At 38.2% G+C, this 16,400-nt stretch overlaps 1 protein-coding gene across 1 annotated transcript in view; it reads right to left on the minus strand.

Annotated features, from left to right (window-relative positions):
• LINGO2 (leucine rich repeat and Ig domain containing 2) overlaps nucleotides 1–16,400 on the minus strand; it is a 6,800,733-nt gene that overhangs the window by 935,190 nt on the left and 5,849,143 nt on the right. The gene's annotated exons all lie outside the window — the stretch shown is intronic.

The raw sequence follows: 16,400 nt of genomic DNA on the forward strand, positions 1-16,400 counted from the left end.
AGTAAAATAAACAGACAGTAGTTACACTGGATTACATAGCGATTAACAATTTAACATAGAAATTACTTACAACATATTTACAGATGAAGAACATAGTACATCAATAGACAACTAGAATCTTTATCTGTGAAGTACATAACAGGCATTAACAAATGTAACAATGAGAAGTTCCTGCTGTATAATAAGTACTAGGCTTATGAGCATCTGAGCTTGCTATAATCAAGGTAGTTAGTGGAGTGGAAAGAAAGGTCTTAGTTGGATGGGGTGGATGATATTAGAGTGGGAGTTGCAAGGGCATAACCAGCATGTTTTTAGGTGCGCTTTTAATAAAGTTTTGAAGTTGGTGCATGATGGTATGGAGGTAATTGTGGGTGGGAGTGAGTTCCATAATTTGGCTATGACGCAAGAGAATAGTCCTTCACCAGCAGAGTTATTGGCTTTAGTGATCTGCAAGTGATTTTTGTTGCTGGATCTTAGTGGTCTGGTGGTGCGATAGGGTTGGAGTAGATTCTGGAGGGATGGGACATTTAGTGGATGGTTTACTAGTTTGTGGGTGAGTGAGAGTTGATACCACTAAAGGAGGTGAGGGAGTTCAAGCCAGCCCAGTTCAGCAAGTGAGAGACAGTGGTGACTATGGTAGGATGCCCCTGTGGCGAATTTGGCGATTTTGTTGTAGCAGGTCTCTAGCTTGTTTAGATCATATTGCCTTAGGTTGGTATATACTGGAGAGGCATAAAGTAGGGTGAAGATAAGGTGGGAATTTGCCAGGATTGTGTCATACAGGTGCATGGAAAAAGGGAAGCATGTAGTACTTATAATGGTCCACCATCCTACATGTGGATGCCTTTTAAATTTCAATGGTGTTGTTTGTAATCTATGATTCTAGATTGACTTCATCATTTAGACTTCCCCTCTCCTCACCCAGATACATGAAGCTGTTCATCTTTTGCACTATTTCCCTGTCTGTCTGAATGCTCACCCTCTTTTGATTTCCCCCATTTGTTGCTATTACTACTTTCCTGTTTTTATTCTGTTTTTTCCATGTGCCTTAGGTTTTGCATTTCATTCATCTTTCACTTGTTTGCTATACCATGCCCTTATCTTTTTTGGTTTGATTGTGGGAGGCAGCAGCACAGACTCTAGGTGGTGCCTGTCAGGGAAAAAGTTGTGTAGTTTCAGAGTTTTAGACATCAATTGCACTGCAAAGATCCTCCAAACATAATAACTCAACAAACAGACTGCATGTCAGGGCTAGCTACTTGAACGTGCAAAAATATGTCTCTAGGTGAGTCAGATGCATTGACCACAACTGAACGGTTTTAACTGATGTAGACTATTTATTTATTTTAATTTGTAAACTAGGTTAAGTGAACTGTTCAGCAGGCACTTTTCATCTAAAACCCAGGCCCAGTAGTGCATTACAAACGTAGTGATAAATATAGCTTAACATGGAAAGGAATTTATCTTTTTGACTTATGCAAGCAATGATTAAAGAAAAAGCACATGCTGAGATTATATGAATAACAAGAGAAATCTGAATGTGCAAATCAATTTTCAATACTTTTTTACATTGATTGATGATTGTCAGCATTATAGAATTGTTTTACATACGGGAAATGGCCTTCTTCCTAAAAGCATTAGCAGTTTATTATGTTTTACTTTTAAACAACATATGCATCTTGTAGCAGTTTAAAGAGACATACAGACAGGTCTTCTTAAAAGATCACTGATTGCTGTCTGTGTAAAATGAGGTGAGCTTCTAAAGCTGTAGGAGGAAGGATCTACAAATCTCAGCCTTTGCATTACGTTTGCTTCATCCCGACCTAGCAACATCTGCCAAAGCCAAGACGGGCAGAGAGTATTTCTGCAGGGCACCAAGCCTACAGTGGTTGCTGTAAGATGTTTCATTTTTATCCATGCTTACTATAAACATAATGCTGAGGAAAATGCAGATTTGTAGTATCAGCTTACCTCAATATTTCTAGATAGCTCCCTGTGAGTATTTGAAACAAATGTCAGCTGGAACTGTTTTTAGCCTTATTTATAGTAATATTCATGACATTAATGGTTTTGTCCAATATCAGTGGAAGAGTACAGCTCCACTGCTTTCCCCATTCACAAGCTTTTGCTACCTATTAACTTGGACTGACACTGGTGACCATGACTGGCATCCCAGTCATCTGCCTACTTCTATGTCTACATTTTTTGTTTATCATCACTTCTTGTCTCCTGATTTACTAGGCACTGTGTCAGATAACACATTTTCCTGACAATATGATGGCAACACTCTCTATAGCAGTATGATATAACACAACCCCAGAATATTTATTCTGCATTCTCCTGTCCCATCTCTAAAATATATATAGATGGTATGCTATTGTACTTCAAATATATTTACAGTCAGTTACAGTACTGTTGGTAATTCACAGATCTCTCATTCATTATTTTTATGTACCACTTGTCTTTGAAAGAGTCATGGTGCAGAGAGGTGAACACTGCAAAACTAACCTCCTTATCCCCTGCAAGACTCCTGTGCTCAGTCTGGGTGATCTCTTTGTGATGATAAGCAAGCCAAGAAAGACAGTGTCTCCAATGTGTTATGAGCTTATTTTGACACCTCACTCTCTGGCCAGGTAGATCTGTAGGACGTGAACAGGTAACAGCCTAACTTGTTTCCCAAACCCCTTCAAGTGACTCTTGTAGGATCAGCAGCAGCAGCACTCCAAAATCATCCTTTGTTACCAAGATCCTTGGTTTGTAATGGGGATTGAGCAAAGCGACTCTATGGAGAATCTCCATTTCTGTTAGTTGTGTCAATTATATTATCATTTCACTCACTATCCAGAGCTTGTTATCAAAGGTCAAAAATAGATTTGTGATGTATCTCCTGCTTGAGTGCACAGTGCAGAACAGCCTCTGTAGCATCTGCTAGTCAGGTTTCAGGCTTCATCCTCCCACAGTCAGGAGGAAGATCACAGAATTATTACAACCATGCACTGTGGATGATGTCTGTCCTCTTACCTGAAGAGACCAGCTCATTCTTTAGTTAGCAAACACCAGAAACATTATAACCTCTAGTCATTTTTATCCATATTACTTTACATGTGGCAATGGACCACTTTAAGGAACATCAGAGACCACAGTCATTTACAGCCAAGGAGATAACATCATCTGAAAACAACGGTGATACAGCCCTCATAGCCACAAAGCTGATATTCTCCATATCTCCAGATAACAGCTTCATCTTAGTATTCTATCAATGAGAATCATACAAAGCAAGGGAAAGAAGTCAAATTCTTGGTGGAGCTGTATAAAGAACTTGGATATATTTGACTTACTTCCAAGGATGTAAACACTGTTTGCAATCAAAAATAAGTGAGCCTGAATGGCATGCAGCTGTGGTTTAAAGACTTTTTCTGGTGTAATACCTTCCACTGAGCAGTATGCAGTCATTTACCTTCTTCAGGCCACAAAATACATGCAGACACATGACTCTCTAATACCAGTGTATGGACAAAGAGTTGATCCACTGTTACAAGGTCAGAATAGAGTCTGCAATGGTCCTGTGAAATAGGTTCCTAGGTTCATAGTTAACTATCAGGCATGCATTTCAAGGGAGGAGCCTAGTTAAAATTCCCAGTTGTTCCCAAGAACTCAAGGGCACACAGCAGGGGTATATCAAAACCTCAGTTATCAGACAAAGCCTTCCTTCAGGAGTTTGGTTTAGACATTCCCATGGAAGCTAAGAGGCAATGATACCACTGCAAATGGAGCATAGCCTCCTAGCCCACTTTCTCAAAATGTGGATCATTAGTCCTGTTTTTAGTTCTAAGGATCTATCCCCATCTTCCAGGATCACTAAAAGGCTGTGTTAGCTAAAGCATGTCAAAATATGCAGCATCTGTTTATTTATTTGCTTGCTTATTTTTGTTAGTTGGGAGGTCCATCCTGAAACAGCCATTTGCCATGGCAGCACTAAGACAAATGTTCTAAATATACATTTGCTCACTGGGATATATTTTCTGTATAAACAAAACTCATGCATACAAGAGGAATACACAGGAAGTATTATGGAAAATAAAATATCAGATACATGTGGCGTCACCAATTAAATACTAAGCATTCACATAGTTACACCTATACATTGAGCTTTAGTACCTCAGTAGCAATATGCAGTTTATTAAAAACAAAAACAGAAGTACAGTATGTAAATTGTATGTCAAGCAGAGATACACTACTGTCATGCTTTGTTTTTTGGTACTTAACATGTTATGTATCCTTAAGCATAGATATGTATTTTGGATTCTTCATTTGATGGCAGTGGTTTTAGGTGAGTTATTTATTTTTGATACTTTGTCCTTTCTGCCAAGTTTATGTAACCTCAGAGAAAGCATATTTAGTGACTGGGGTATCAGGCAGTGCTTGCCTACTAGAACAGAGATAGAGCAAATTTCAACCATATCCCTACATCATGCCCTTCTACAAAGTTATATTTTTTAATCATTTGCTATGTCTCTATAGCAGACATTTTAAGAAATACTTGCAATGTTTTATAGTTCTGATTATGATCATTTGTGTGTCTATTTAGTGCATAGTTCATAGGTTCATAAGTTCATAGGTTCATAAGTGATTACTAGGCTAATGGCACAAGAGCGTTTACAAGCCTAACCGATAATACCCAGGATATGACAATATTATGTCTTAATTCCCCAGATATAAGATGGGGTTGTATCAGGGTAGTGGGTCTTTGGGTGTTGGAGCCCTGAGTCTTTTACAGACTGCATCTGTTCATAAGAGACATCCAGTACCCCATGAGTGAATTTACTGTTCCCCATCCATTTATCCAAATTATTTTTGAAGAGAGTGAGGGATGAGCTATGCTTTATGAAGATGAAAAGTTTATTCCATAGACAAGATAGCTTTTGGGATACACATTCCTTTGCGATTAGTCTCAGACCATGGTTTTGGCAGCAGTCATTTGTCATGTTTAGGCCTGTTTGCAGGTCAGGCTTGATATTGTATTATAAACCAAAGGAAAGTACCAATACACAAAAGATTGCCCACTGAAGTAGAATTGGCGGATGGGATACTTATTATAGTATCAGGCAGAAGTTTTACACTTTGTGTGATTTTCTTTTCCAAAACAATGGTTGAGGAGCATTAAATTAGTCAATAGATTTTTATAGAAAGAATTCTTAAGTTAAGGAAATGGATGAATGAGGAAAATGTGGACATCGGGTGAGCAGGATTTAAGAATTTGGAGATTTTATAGGAAGAAAATGACTGTGAGAGAAGGTGGTAGGGCAGTAAAATAGAAAGTTAGGAGAGGAAAAAGCAGGATTTTGAGATCAAGAGTTATAAATTGCATGCAATTTAAAAATAACAAGAAGCAGAAAAGCCAAGAGTAAGAAAGAAGGAAGGAAGAGTGAATATAGGAAAGAGAGCTCAAGATAATGAATCAGAAGGTATGTAGATATGAAAGGTGCAGGGCATGGTGGGACTATATTATTCCAAATGCTATGGAAGTAAAGCAGAAGATAGAGATATATAAACTAAAAAAGGCAGGGGAAGGGTTGCGTACATTTTTCTAGGTCAAATAGCCTCATGGCTTCAAAATATATTGCTGAACTGATGGTGACTTTGGGGATTTCTTTGGAGGCAAATTTATATTTGTTAGGAGTAGGTTTATTCCATCATTAATCCATGTGGCCAAAGGTTGAATCCCAAGTTCATTGGTAGATGTGTCAAGTAGAATTAAGAAAATACTATTGGAGTGAAGCAGTCAGTATGGAGTACCAAATCAGGACCCTGGCTAGTTGCTGTACGTCTGCTTCTGTATGTACTCATGTGCAAGATAGCCCAGAAGACTGGAATGCATTGTGGAATACACACTGTTGTGTAAATAGAGAAAATGCATGCCATCTGAAAACTGAGATTGTCAGCTAGAGTGCAAATGTTCTCTGTGGCTAGGTCATGCTATCAGAATCACAAGTTGTAGAAGCAATAAAATGTTTCCTTCCCTTTGAAAGAAGACTTACTTTGGGACTCCACTAACAACTGCCTCTTGGTTGAGGGTGCCAAAGTCATCTCCCCATACTCTTCTCCTCAAGTCAGCTTCCCCACCACCCAGGTGACTAACATTACCCAGGTTATCTAGGGCATAGAGCAGGCGTGATCCCTTTATGGCAAAGAGCTAGCTTGTTTTATAGTTTCTAAGGTACACAGTCACTACACATCACCAAAACACACTGTCACCCCCCCCCCCTATCCTCCTACTGACATCCCCATATCTTGCACTATTCTCCTGTGCCATTTAAGGGCATGTTCCAGACTGTGATAACACTCCATTTATTTTCTATTGCGTTTTTTAGCATAACCTTATGCTTACTCATACTTCCTCTTCCCTTTATCCTCACAGGCTCACTCTTTTGACTTCAATTAATATTTTTCCTCTGAATTTCAGTAATACTTGCTCTGCAGACAATAACTAATAGATATCTTCTGAGTTAATTAATATTAATTTCAGTTGCTAATTAATAGTTTCTCTCACAACCAACAAAAATATAATAAAAATAAAAATATAAAAAAGTGTCCTACAAATAAACGCTGTTGCTCTCCTTTGCTTGCCATCTCTTACAACAATGTACTTTTTAAAGCAATGTACAGATTTTTTTTCTTGTATCTCCAACCACAAATAGAAAATGGTCCGACCATTCCTAATACATTAGAGAAACTAAGGCATGATCATAATATACCCTCCTGACTTTTCTTTCACTTTCCTCTCTCCCATGATACATTGCACATCTTAAAAACTCACTATCAGTGTTCTGTACCATATTACATTCTCTTCTCTTTCCATTCTGCAACTAAGCACTCTGGTGTTGTCCACAGCTGAACTAATTGATAATCAGTAAGCCTCATAACATCTTTGCTGAGCTGTAAGGCTATCTTCATAATTTGTGATTGTCTATGATTTTTTTTCAGTAATTTAAGCAGTTAGTTGATTTGGGAATAACTATTATTAGCTATCATTCTTGTGGACTTTAGCATCTGCTTAAAGACTACAAATAAGCAGACAGGCATAGCTATAGTCACTGTAATAAGGACTCAAACAATTTTATTTGCCAGGTTATGGGTTCTGTATTGATGTGGATGTCTGCCTGCTAACAACAATGTACCCAGTTAGCAAATTTTTGAAAGTCACATTTGAATTAAGCAGGAATTATTTGTTGTAACTTTAGCTAGTGCTCTAATGGTCTTAGATCCTTCTGTTTAAACTTTACAATCCCAGCCCAGGAAAAATGGCCCTCCAAGTGCCTATGTATGCTGCTAGCAATCTGAAACGGTAAACCAATGATATTAAACTACAGTATTTCTTTATAAAACAAATAATAGACAGTTAATGTAAATCCCTTTACCAACATCAGCAGTACATCACAAAAACACTCTGTCACCCTCCTTATCCTTATTCTGGCATTCCCACATCTTGCACTTTTCTACTCTGCTATTTAAGGGCACGTTTGGGACTACAATAACACTCCATCTTTTTTCACTTGCAGTTTTTAGCATAACCTTATTCTTACTCATCCTTCTTCTTCCCTTTATCCTCACAAACTCTCTCTTTTGACTTCAATTAATATTTCTCTAAATTTCAGTAATAGCTTGCTCTGCTGACAGTATTTAATATATATCTTCTGAGTTAATATTAAATTCAGTTTCAAATTAATAGTTTCTCTAACAACCAAAAAAATATAATAAACATAAAAATATAAAAAAGCATCCTACAAATAACCACTGTTGCTCTCCTCTTCCTGTCATCTCTTATAACAAAGGATGTTTAAAGCAATTTATAGATTGCTTTTTTCTTTTATCTCCAGCCATGAGTTAAAAATGGTCTGACCGGCTCTATTCACCTTCACTACACTCGGGCAGATTCCGCTCCCCAACCCTACCCCATTCCCACCCACCCCCACTTTCCCTAGATTATACTCATCCAGACCACTCCCATTTCCTTATTTTACAATCAACCACTCTATATCCACATCCAAGTCTCACTTAAACTAGAACAATTAAAGGTATCTTGCTCTATCCAAACACCTAAACATATTAATTAATATATTTCTAACCTATCTTAAATCTTATTTCTTTTCTCTGCAAACTGTCCAAAACCATGTAGCTAACAATTTCTGTTTTCTCTCTCAGCATCTTTCTCCTCATACTTACCCATGCCACCCCCTCAACTACTGAACATTCTCACTACCTCATCCAACTTTTACCCTAATTACATAAATTAAACTCAATTTAAAAAATTTATCTAACATTTCATCTTCATTATTCAACTGTAACATATCCAATAACAATTTCAAACTTTTTTCCATCAATAACAAACTGAAACTAAATCCAAACATTTTATCTAAGTCCTTTACTAAACCATAGTACTTTACTCAAATTATACTGCACCGCTTATTATATCAAAGTGGTGATATTCAGCAAAACCCTGGCCCTTCCTATTCCCACACTATATAACATACCCCCTCTTCCTCCTTAAGCATATCTGCAAACACTCATAAATTTGCTATGATAATAAATAAAAGGAGTACCTGCAGCAAAATTGCAGAATTTTATGCCTGGCTCTCTCACCCCTGATACAGTAGTTGTAACAGCAACATGGCTAAAACTACAAAAAATTGACACTGAATTACTTACAAGTGTTTACAATATCCTTTGAAAAGACAGACTCACAAAGAAAGGGGCCAGTGTAGGTATAATCTATTGCAATTCTCTAACCATTACACCCTTTCCCAAACCTCTCCCAAGTTTCTGCAATATGGTATTGTTACTAGCATAGTTACAAATAAACAATAATAAAAACATATGCATAGCAGTAATTTACATTTCCCTAGGTCAAAATAGGGTCCATATTAAATCATCGAAGTCTTAATTCTTTGAATGGTCTAATATCGACCTGAAAACAGCAAACACTGAAAATAGCAAAGTTGCAGATAACCAAATTCTTTCCTAGGGAAAGAATTTGGTTGTCCGTTTCTGTGGTTTCGCTATTTTCAGCACTGTGGTGGAAAGTTACGGGTTGGGTTCAAGTAAGTGTGCAATTGTGTGGATGTTAGATTTAGGGTGGGGTATGTGAGTTAGCATTAGGGTGCGGGTGAGATGAGTGTGCGATAGTGATAGACTTTAGGGTTAGGGCGGGGTATGTGAGTTAGGGTTAGGGCACAGGTGAGGTGAGTGTGCAATAGTGATAGACCTTAGGATTAGGGTTTGGGTTAAGGATAGTGGATAGATAGTACTGTATGTGCAGTTTAGTGTAGGGTTAGATGTAGGATTTTAAGTGTATGTGTGTGGATTGCTGTTTTTCTGGTGTGCTTGTGTTGTGTGTGTGTTTCTCAGAACAGTGATTTTTTTCCCAGGGAAAAAAATTGCTGTTCTGAGCTTTTGATGTTTATAGATTTCATGGTTAGAAGTTCGAGGTTGTTGTATTTGATGTTGAGCTGTTTTGTTGACCTGATATAGACCCTCAAAATATCCTTACTCTTGAAAATTTCTTATCAAAGACAGCTCAAAATATTTCCAACTAAACTATCATTCCAGGAGATACAGATAAACTGGATAAACCTATCCTCAGATTCCCCTGCAAATTGTATTCATCTGTGCAGATTCACACAGCTAGTTGCATGCCCCACATGAATATTAAACAATCAACCAGAATCCACCCTAGATTGGATCCTAGTTTCAGATCCACATACATATTCCAACACTGGTAGCCTCCCTAATATTCTAAGTGTTCAACTATCTGCCCTTACACATAGAACTCATACTTAGGTGCAAAAATCCCAGTCATATAGAGCATCCAGAGATGTAGCTAATTTCAACCAAACAACCTTTAACAATGCCCTAAAATGCTCACAACTGGACACCATTAAAAGCTCTACCACTACAAGAAGCAGTAAACTATTTTAAAAAGACCTTTCTTGCTATCCTAAATATATTAGCTCCAATTCTATACAAAAGAACAAAACTTACTCATGCACCGTGGCTTACAAAATCACCTGAACAAATGCTCGGATCAAGACATCCAGCCTGGAAAGAATGGCATAAAAACAAAAATCAAGCAAATGAAATTATTTTTAAAAACTTTATAATAAAGCAAAGAAACTAGTCAAAAATGACAATAAAAAATAATTACTTTGCACAACAACTATCTAGTTCAAGAAATAATCCCCCAAAAAATCTGGAAATCAGTCTCTTCACTCCTCAATCCTGGAATAACACAAAACCCATCACCTTTTCCATATAAAGACCCTCAACAAATTGCTAATATTTTCAACTCTAACTTCATAGACAGTATCATTAAACTCTTCCAAGAATCCCCTTTGAAAATCAATGATGCCCCCCCCAATAATAAGAATACCACCTCAAACTCAACCCCTAAGGATTCCAGCACACACACTTCACTCCGCAATGATATAAATAACAATACCCCAACAATCCCAGCATTTTCCCTAAAACCCATGCCTACCTCACTAGCATTCCAACTGCTAAACAAGCTAAAATCCTGCTCCTTATTTGCCGATAACCTCCCCTCTGAATATCATAGATTCTAGGTTCATAGATTAGTACTAAGCTAACTGCCCTTGTGAGCCATTTTAAGCCTAGCCAATTATCCCTTGTGAGATTCAAACCCTGCATCGTGTGTTTGTAAGGCAAATACCTTAACCATTAGGCCACCCTCCCAGCCCCTAAAACCTGCTTCCAAATCAATAGCTTAACCCATCAGTAGTCTAATTAACAGATATATCTCAGAGTCTGTAGTCCCTCAAATTTTGAAAAAATACATCATAAAACCATTGCACAAAGGTGGGAATACAAGTTACTTAACTATCGACTCATCTTCATTCTCTCACCATTATCTAAAATATTGGAAAAATGTATACAAAGTCAACTCCTAAAATACCTCTGTGACAATAATCTCCTTGCTCCAACCCAACATGTTTTTTTTACCTGCATATAGGACTACCATGGCCCTACTTTCCTCCACTGATATTGTGAAGAAGACTTTGGACACTGGTCTATTAACAACAGTACTTCTATTAGATCTGTGAAAAGCTTTCGACACAGTATCACATAATATACTAATGCAGCAACTTGCAACCTTAGGTTGCTCCCATCATACCCTCACCTGGTTCCCCAACTATCTGAACAACAAAAGACAATCAGTTACTTGGCGAAACAGTCAGTCTGGATAGATAATCAATAAAACAGGTGCCCCACAGGGGTCTATTCTCAGTCCTTTGATCTGCAATGTGTTCACAAATTATCTTCACTCTGAATCTCTTCAAAGTTCACTCATTCAGTTCGCTGATGATTCATCTATCATATCCTCCTCCAATAACTTCTCAGATCTTCAAAAAATAACACAAAAGACCTTTTCATCCATAGAAACTTGGCTTAATGAAGCACGACTTCTACTAAATCCCAAAAAATCTAAACTGCTACTGTTTTCATCTAAACCTCCTCCACACAACTTTAAGATTTACTCCCATAAATGTCCAAAATTGAAGTTAGCAAAATTACTAGACATTGCTATTGATGATAAGCTATCTTAGAAAACAACATATTCTAAATACAATTAAAAAAGCACACATTAAACTATGTAAACTTTATACACAGAAACTATACATGGATAAACTTACAACAATAAAACTGGCAAATAGCCTTCTGCTCCCACCCTCCTCTATGGTTCCTCCATTTTTACCAACCTGCATACATCTGTAAGCAACAAACTACAATCATGCTATTACAAGATAGCAAAATTCACCACTGGACTGTCAAACAAAACTTATCACTGTCAAGCTACCAAGTAATTGAAATAGCTTGAATTCCCCCATTTCATTCAGTACACCCAACTAGCCCTAGCTCATAAATTAATATACAACGTAGATAATTGACCTTCTGTGCAGTCTATCATACAATTCTATACCCCCACCAAAAATTACACAATTAGATTCTTAAAAAAAAAAAAAAAACTTCCTCAGCAAACCAGTCTGCCCTGTACACGTAACCATTGACCACATAAACTACATCTAAAATGTGCTGGCATGCTAACTAGGATGACTCCTGCCTATTTTAAGTAATTATTTCTCTTTTCTAAGAATCTGATCTGATAATATACTTAACTTTCTCCTTTGTAATCTCATATCAGGCCAAACAGCCCATGTGTTAACAAAGATTTTCTTTCCTTTAAAAGAAGGTACTTTTATTCTATGAATTTCCATGTATACTACTAACACAAGCTAAATTGAATGAACTTTGTACTTTAAGTATTTAATCTCTAAATTTGTGTATGTGGTAGTACTGTATATTACATTATACTAGACGAAGTCTAATCTTTAGAAAATTGTATAAAAAATTTGGTTACTGCCTTTTGTAAATAGTATACTGTATTAAATCATGTCTTTGTTGTAACTGGAGATTTTCTCCCCGGGCCTCCACTTAAAATGGATTTCTGACCCAGTGGACTTTCCCGGTCAACAAATGTCAATAAATAGATAAATAAAGGAATACATATCTTTATACATTTTAATGTATGAAGTATATAAAAACATGCTTCCAAATGAATGTTAAGCTAAATTGCATGTTATTTAGCACAGTTTCATGGACTACACAATATGCTGCAAATGTTTCATGTTGAAACCATTCCAAAAATCATCTTAATACAGAGATCTGTATCTAACAGCAAACTCCCACCATGTGCAGTCTTAAATCCAAATCAGTCTTTATCTGTAAAGTTAAGGAAATCTAGCCCTTCAATCTACGTTTCCTGGATTATTACAGCAAAATGTCTAGGGCCATTTATAGACAATGTGTTTAGAATGGTAAAATGAGAAAATCTGCTTCCTATCCTCATAACTGTTCTGTTCAGGGTGCTCCTTGTCTTTAGCTGTCCCTTCAACACCGTGCACCGTCTAGAAACAGACCTGATGAAGGCCATCTGTTCAATGCATCCATATTTCAATATGCTGTAGACTATTATGTTTCCCAAACTACTTCTGATGAATTTTGTGGAGGTGTCCTGTCTGGCGGACCCCAGCCATAAGCAAACTATACAATAGAAGGAGGAAGCTACTACATGATAGAGCAAAATCAAAAAAAAGGGAAGGCATCCCTGATCAATATTAGCAAAAAACTACAGGCACTCATAAAATCGTCTAAGGCCAGCTTCGAGAGACAAATTGCACAGGAAACTAAGGATAATCACAAGGCTTTCTTTAGTTATGTTAGGAACCTGGGTGGGAATTCCCAGATATGCTCAGAATTAGTCCAAAATGACAAAAAAATACACCGAACCCACAGACATTGCCAACATCCTAGCTGACAGGTTCAATGCAAACTTCTCCCCCACTTCCCCACCAAAAGGGCAAATACCTATCCTAGCAGAGTGCTGCCCCTCTGACATCTCAGATGCTCAGGTAAGAGCCGCCCTCTCCAAAGCAAAAAACACAGCATCAATGGGACCAGACGGTGTCCCGGGCTGCGTCCTACATGAACTCCAAGAAGAACTAAACCCAAACATAAAACTACTGTTCAATCTCAGCCTTACTACAGGATATGTACCCAAAGAGTGGTGTACAGCAACAGTGGTCCCTCTCCACAAAGGTGGTGCCTCAACGGATCCTGGAATCTATCGCCCCATAAGCTTGACTAGCTTGGTCTGCAAAGCTATGGAAAGGATCATCATGGACCTCATAAATAAAGATATTGGGGACCTACAGACACTGGATCCTACCCACTTCAGCTTTGTTAAGGGCAGATCCTGCCTCTTAAACCTGGTCAATTTCTTTGAAACAGTCACCAAGGCCATTGATGAGGGGAAGGTGGTCCACACAGCCTACCTGGACCTTGCAAAAGCCTTCGATACAATACCCCACTCAGGCATTATAGATAAACTCACCAGCTTAAATATAAACCCCTATGTCACTAGATGGGTTGCAAGCTGGCTCAAGGACAGAACCCACATGGTTAGAATTGCTGGAGCCATGTCAGACTCCAAACCAGTTACAAGTGGCGCCCCACAAGGCTCAGTCCTGGGACCTCTCTTGTTTGGTATATATTTCTCGGAGGTACAGGCTAACACGGAAGGACTGTGGCTGACCAAGTTCGCAGATGACTGCAAACTGGGCGCCATAATCGACTCTCCAGCCAACACAAGCATCCTACAAAAGGGCCTCATAGAAACAGACAACTAGTGTCAGAGCCATGGCCTCAAGCTAAATGCCAAAAAGTGTATAGTCATCCGCTTTGGCAAAAACAAAGTGCCCACAAATTACCACATAGGTGGTAATCCATAAAGTACAGAAGAAGTAATTAGGGACCTGGGGATCCAAGTTGATAGCAATCTCTCATTTGACAACCTCGTGGCCAAAGTGGTTAGAAAAACATTTTATATAGCCCACCTAATCATGAAGGGATTCACATCTAGATCAGGGGAGGTCATCGTGCCTCTTTACTCATCCCTCATCAGGCCCATAATTGAGTACAATGCCCCTTTTGGGATGTACCTTACCAGACACCTGCAGCAACTGGAAAGACCCCAAAAGTACCTCACCAATAGGATCAAAGGGCTCAAACAGATGTCATATGCTGCCCGGTTAAAGAAACTCCAGCTCTACTCAGTGGCATACCGCCTGCTCAGAAGCGATCTGTGCCTGATGTATAAAGCCATGTCCAACCCGGAATTAATGGACATGCCGCACCTCAGAAAATCCAAATCCCATCGAGCTACGCGCTCGAGAGACTTGAACCTCAGCACTGAAATAAATAGGACATGCTGGAGGGACAGATTCATAACTCAGAGGCTCCCTTCACTCTGGAATAAAATCCCAGTCCAGGTTAGGCAGAGTCCCTCATTGACTCTCTTCAAGAGTAATCTTGATGAGTGGATGGGAGATAGTAGGTTTACCCCAGGTATCACTTCTGTGTCACTGTTAGACAGAGGCACAGTATACAAACCTCGAAAAAGGGCATAGCAAAATTAATTTAAAATGGGTGGCGAAAGCCAGACACACTCTGGCTAGGCTTATAAATGCCCTAGGGCAGATAGCCTAGTATGAACCTATGAACCTATGAACCTATGAATGTTACCCTACTGAGTGTATTAAGCATGCCCATTTATCTCATCCCATTAAAACCTCCCCAGCTGCCATCTTTATTAACTTGTAAGTGGCAGAGCATTATACTTGGTGTATACCTTAAAGATGCCTGGATATTATAAGACATCTCAAGCACACTTATTTTTATTTTACCTTTATTCTGTTCCCACTGCCACTGCACATGTACTGTGGGGTCCTACTTACCCATAACATGTTCTGTAATGGTAGCTTTGCCAGCATGTTGACCATTAACCTGTTGCACCAGCTTAGCTTAGAATTCATTCTTATCATGTATCATTTGGCCTCTGATTTAATTTCTAAATGAAACCTGGAAGCGCGGTCAGGTTAAAAATATTACTTTCAGATTCTCTCTGTATAGTTTGTGAATCAGTGGCTGCACTTATTTTTTCCTTTGTCATTAGATTCACTCTGTTGTGTTGTTTTTCTCAGCTAGGTATTGCAGAATTTCATACTGTCCTTACAAATCAGATTAAAAAGTAAAAGCTTAATTTCTCTTAGTTGTCTTTCCAAATAAGATAAAAAAGTAAAAGCTTAATTTCTCTTAGTTGTGTTCTGCAGCTGTAATGCTCATTTCTTCAGTCAGAGCACGTTCTATCTGCAGTCTCGCATTTAGCTAAGTTCAACCTGTACTATACACATGGTCTATAGGGGTGGTGAGTATGGGAGAGTCCACACTGTTTTGGTTATGTTTCCTGCAATCACTATATACATCATTATAGGCTACCATTGTAAAAAAGAACATGGTGCATCTACTAGGTAAGTAAAATGCAAATAAATTGACCTTCTTAAAGTGATTTGCCACACTAATTCCACTACCCACTGTATATTAATTCATCCACTTTCCAACAATCACTTTACCCTCTTTGGTTTTTCAAAGAGAGCCACAGCGATTTTGTAGGAGGCAGTCGGTAAAGGCATGCTTCCATAGGATAACAGTTCATTGCAATATGCAAACACTTTTCGAAACTATGAGCAATTTGTAGTCTCATTAGTTCAACCTGTCATCATCATATGTCTGGAATGGGTAAGAAAACACAGTTTGTGATGAAAAGCACAGATAGCATCCCCACTAGGTACTGGATCAGATTATTAAGTGCAATGAGAAAGCTGCACTAACTGTTAGATTACTTTGTCACTGACTAGACTAACACAGCCAAAATAGATTCACCATCATTGTAAGGTTCTTCTTGGAAATTTCATAATTTTAATAATCTC

Source organism: Protopterus annectens, chromosome 2.part0 (assembly GCF_019279795.1).
Source record: "Protopterus annectens isolate FY-2018-M chromosome 2.part0, PAN1.0, whole genome shotgun sequence".
In the NCBI taxonomy this organism is placed as follows: Eukaryota; Metazoa; Chordata; order Ceratodontiformes; family Protopteridae; genus Protopterus; species Protopterus annectens.